This window comes from Parus major, chromosome 4 (genome assembly GCF_001522545.3).
Source record: "Parus major isolate Abel chromosome 4, Parus_major1.1, whole genome shotgun sequence".
NCBI lineage: Eukaryota > Metazoa > Chordata > Aves > Passeriformes > Paridae > Parus > Parus major.
In genome coordinates, this window is record NC_031771.1 from 67,980,007 (window position 1) to 67,985,075 (window position 5,069).

Sequence of the window (5,069 nt, forward strand, 5' to 3'; positions counted from 1 at the left end):
CCCATCAAAGCTGACCCTGCCCAAGGCCTGGTGCTGGTGCAGACGAGGACCCAAAGCCAGGTGCTGGCAGCTGTGACACTGCACCCTCAGAGGGGACACTTCCCTCTGGGGACACCTGTCTGTCTGTCTGTCCATCCATCCCTTCACTGGCTGCTCAAGGGGAGGGCTGAGTCACCCCCACGCTGCACCCAGTCCTGTCCTCCTGTGGGTTTGGGGCCACAGTTTGGTTTTCTGGTGTATCACAGCCAAAATTCAACCCTGGGGGATTTCCCCAGGTTCATTTGGAGCGTGGCCACCAGCAGAGCATTCCAAAGGCGGGATGTGCCCTGGGATCCCGGTGGGGATCACTGGGGCAGCACAGGCTCTTCCCTGTCAAATTCCCATTTATTGTGGGTTTGGGGAGGGTGGGGGGAAAGGGGAAACCAAATCAGCTCTGACACAGAATGTATTTGATGGATTTATTGGCATGCCTGGATTGGGAGGCCCGAGCCCCCCTGTGTGGAGCCCGGCCCACAGGAGGGGGACGGCGCCGTGGGGCAGCTCAGGGCTGATCCTGCCCTGGAGGAAATCAGGAATAATTGCACAAAAGGGATCCACACTGTGGATTTACAGCTCAGCAAACAGGGCAGGAGGAACCAGGCCCTGACCAGCTCCCAGAGAGCGCAGGGCACCCAGAGCAGGCCCGGCTCAGCCCAGGAGAGCTGAGTTAGGCCCAGCCCAGCTCCTGCCATGCACTGGGTGAGATGAATGTACGGTCCAGAGGATGTGGGGAGCCCGTGAGGAGGTGACAGCTGTCCTGGGGATGCTTCCACGGCCATCTGTGCTCCTGGCAGCGCCCTGGGAGCGGGGAACTCCCGCAGCACTGAGGGGAGAAGGGATGCTGGCCTGGGAATGCTGCTGGGAGCCTGGGAATGCCCTTTCCATGGGGCTGGGATCGCTGTGGGGTGCTGGGGGTGGTGGTACCCGCTGGCCCTGCACCCACGGCGGTTCTGGAGCAGAGGGAAGCTCCTCTGAGGCTGAAATTCCCGTTTGGGCTCCGTGGAGCCGAGGGGGAGCTGCTGCAGGAGGCACAATCCCAGCAGGGATGGGGCAGAGGCAGGACAGGGAGGAGGCTCCTGGCTCGGCCTGGCTGCAGCGTTCCCCCTTCCCGCTGGTTTTGGGCTCTGCCGGAGCCTTTCTGCTTCAAAGCTCCCTCATCCCAGGCTTTTGTTTGGAGGAGGGGGAAGGAGGAAGGGATGGAGGCTGCGCTTTGCCGTGAGGTTCTGGAGAGGTGGAGCGAGGAGGGAGCGGTGGTTTGGGTTTGTCGGTGATGGCAGATCCGAGCTTTGGTGTCTGAGCTGGGGTTACCTGGAGCAAGGAATTTCCAGAGGATGAAAGGAGGCTGGGCTTGGCTGCCTGTGCTTCTTCAGGAGACACCCAAGGAAAAGCAGGGATTGACCAAGTTCTGCCTCGGGAAAGAGCCGGCTCCCGATTTTCCCGGTGATGGGAGCGGGTGTGGTAATTAGCAGGGGCTGCTCGTCCCATTAATCCAGTGATCATCGGTAGGGGCTGGATCAGTTTGGAGAAGACTCGGGGTTTATTAAAGCCAGGCAGCTCCAGGGAATGCAGAGGACCTGATCCTGCGGGAGAGGCTGGGACCAGCTTGGGGGATGTCAGAGGAGCTGCGCTGCGAGCGAGGCGAGGCTCAAAGGCAGCTGCTCCGTCAAACAAGTGACAATCAAAGGGCCTAAATGAGTCTGGGTTTGTCGTCTGCCCGCACAAACCCCGTCAGACTTGTTTGGCTTTGTGTGGCAGCAGAGCGGGGCTCAGTCAGCTCGGCAGCGTTTGTGCTGAGCCGTGGAACATCCCGGGCCTGAGCCAGCCCTTCCCGGGGTTACCTCCGCCAGACTCTGCCAGTGGCAGCACAGGATGCTCCCAAATTTTGTCCCAGTGCCACTCGTGGCCCCTGCCCTTGGTGGAAGCTCCAGCTGGGAGCTGGGGAGAGCCAGTCCTGGGCTCACTTCCCTTCTCCGGCCTCCTCTGGAAGCACGGAGTTGTGGAATGCTTTGGGCTGGAAGGGACCCGGAATCTCAGCCCATTCCAAACCCCTGCCAGGGTGCTCCAAGCCCCTCCACAGCCCCTGCAGGTCTGGGGTGAGGAGGTGGCCCTGGACACCCTGGGACTTGTCCCCCCCTCTCCCAAAGCCGCTGCATCCCCCAGGACAGTCAGGACGCTGCAGATCCCTCTCTGCCGTGTTCCCCTCGCTGTCCCTGGCGTGCTGACCAGCAGCACCAGGAGGGGTTTGCACGAGGAGCACGTTGTGGTGGCCCTGTGGTCCCAAACCCTCGGGCAGACTCCTTGTGCATCCATCCCAGCACGGGGACAGCAGGATCACGACGTCCCCAGCTGAACCCAGCTGATGCGGTTCCAGCACCCCAGCGAGGGCTGGGATCAGATTTTATCTCAAAACAGCAGAAAAGCTCGGCAGACCCAAACCCGACCCTTAGGGATCTCCAAAGGCAGTTCCACTCCCAGTTCAAGGTCGGGTTCCCTCGTGGAGCAGCCCTGGGAGCTCCTGGTCCCCGACCTCGTGGTGGGAGCCACGGAGAGCTCGGGAATGTCCCACTGGGCCTTTCCAAGGGCGCTGGGCCGGGACACGGAGCCGGGAGCACGGTGCCACAGCAGCACCGGTGATTAGGGCAGCGAGCGGTGCCAGGAGGACTCCACACCACAGCTAACGATAACATTCTGCACGTTCACTTAATCGCTAATTAATCTCCTCCTGCACAAAACGGAGCCTTGGGTTTGCGGGAACAACCCCGAGCATTTGCATTCCCGATTTCCTGTAATTGGGGAAGCGCAGGGAACGGGGAGCGCGGAGCTCACATCGAGTCCTTCACCTCGGCAGAGAATAATAATGAGATGATCATCTCCCGGAGTATTTAATTAGAAATGTCGCAGTTAATTGATTTCTTGGCTATGTTAATTAAGGAATAATGAGGACCAGGTTGCAGCAAAAGGTGCCGGCGGGAAGTTTTGAGCCTCTCCTGGAGGATGGGGCTGTTGGCTGCTCCCTGAGGTGCCCGGGGGACAACCAGGGGACAAGGCCAGGGTGGTGTCACCCCCGTGCCAACCCTCCCAGCCTGGGCACGGCTCAGCTCCTTCCGTTTCTCCTTGTTGCTCCTTTTCCTGCTCCCCATCCTGGCGTGTGCCCGGCTCCCAGGATGGGCAGAGGTCACTGTGGGCACGGCCAGCACGGGGGGGGTCACCTGGCCAGAGCTGGAGCCTGTCCCCAGGGACATCCCCAGCGATGGCTCCTGGCCCAGGGATGGGGTGTCCCCTCCTCGTCCTGGGGCGCTGGGGTGGAGATCCAGAGCCTGGGATTGCCTCGGGAGGAGCTCGGGGGCTGCCGGGCTGTGTGAGGCCCTGGGCAGAGCTCTGGGGACAGAGCAGCTCCCCCGGGATGCTCTGAGGACATTCCAGGGTGGCACCCGCGGTCCTGGGGGTGGTGGCCGTCCCCAGCTCTGGGTGTGTCCCCAGGTCCCTTTGGGCTTTTCCCCGCTTTGTCCGGCTCGTTCCACCCCCGGCATCTCATCCTGGGATCTGAGCACACCCTGACAGCCGATCCCTCGGGAATGGCCAGGGGTCAGCTGCCAGCAGCGGCGTCTTCCAGCGGGGTGGGCACCGCGGACACCCCCGGGACAGCCTGGGACACCCCCGGGACAGCCCGGGACACACCTGGGACAGCCCGGGACACACTGGGACACACCGGGACAGCCCGGGACACACCTGGGACACACCGGGACACACCTGGGGCACCCCCGGGGCAGCCCGGGACACACCTGGGACACCCCAGACACCCCCAGGACACCCCGGGACAGCCCGGGACACACCCGGGACACCCCCGGGACACCCTGGGACAGCCCAGGACACACCTGGGACACCCTGGGACACCTCGGGACACACCGGGACACCCCGGGGTCACCCCTGGGGCACACCGGGACACCCCCGGGGCACACTGGGACACACCGGGACGCACCACACACCCCTGGGACACCCCCGGGACAGCCTGGCGACACACCAGGACACCCCCAGGACACCTCGGGACACACCGGGACACACCTGGGACACCTCGGGACACACCGGGACACTCCCGGGACAGCCCGGGACACCCCCAGGACACACCAGACACACCCGGGACACAGCGGGGACACACCGAGACACCCCAGGACACCTCGGGACACACCGGGACACCCCCGGGACAGCCCGGGACACCCTCGGGACACCCCCAGGACACCTCGGGACACCCTCGGGACACCCCCAGGACACCTCGGGACACCCCCGGGACCCCCCGCGACCCCCCCGCTCCAGTTCTTTTTAACCCCTCCGTAGCCACCGCCCGCGGCTCCTCGTGTAACCCTCGGATCTGTCGGAATAAAAGAGATCAAACACTTGCTGCGCTCCCAGCTCCGTGTGGAATTCCGTGGGAATGGTGGGATTTAAACCTGCCTAAGGACAAGGTTATTATGGGCTGGATTTACAGGGAAGAAGCTGCACGGGGTGGGGGATTTTCCTTGGAATGATTTTCCCTGGATGTGGGGAGGGCGCTTTCCCAGCAGCAGAAATTATGAATTTTATGTGTTTGTATATAATGATACAAAAATAATTACAAAATCTGTATCGCCCTAAAATATAAAAATACATATAATTATAGGCATAATATATATAATTATCATCTAGTACATATAATAAAATATATGAGCCAATGGATATATTTTAAAATATGTAATTAGATATCATTATATATAATAGAGGCCTTACCGAGCACAATCTATATTTTATATATATATATTATGTACACGATGGATGGTGTGCATACTGATAAATATATATAAAATATAAATTATAAAATACACTTTATATATGCATTGGGAGGTATAGGTTTTATTTATGTATGTAAATGTGTGTATAGAGGCTGTATTTTATAGAGAATTATTTTACTTTTATATATATAATTTATATATATATATGAATTGTTTTATATATATAATTTATATATATGAATTATTTTATATATATACTTTATATAT

General features: G+C 58.9%; 1 protein-coding gene across 1 annotated transcript in view; it reads right to left on the reverse strand.

The window, feature by feature from the left end:
- EMX1 (empty spiracles homeobox 1) overlaps positions 1-5,069 on the reverse strand; it is a 24,750-nt gene that overhangs the window by 1,037 nt on the left and 18,644 nt on the right. The window lies entirely within an intron of this gene.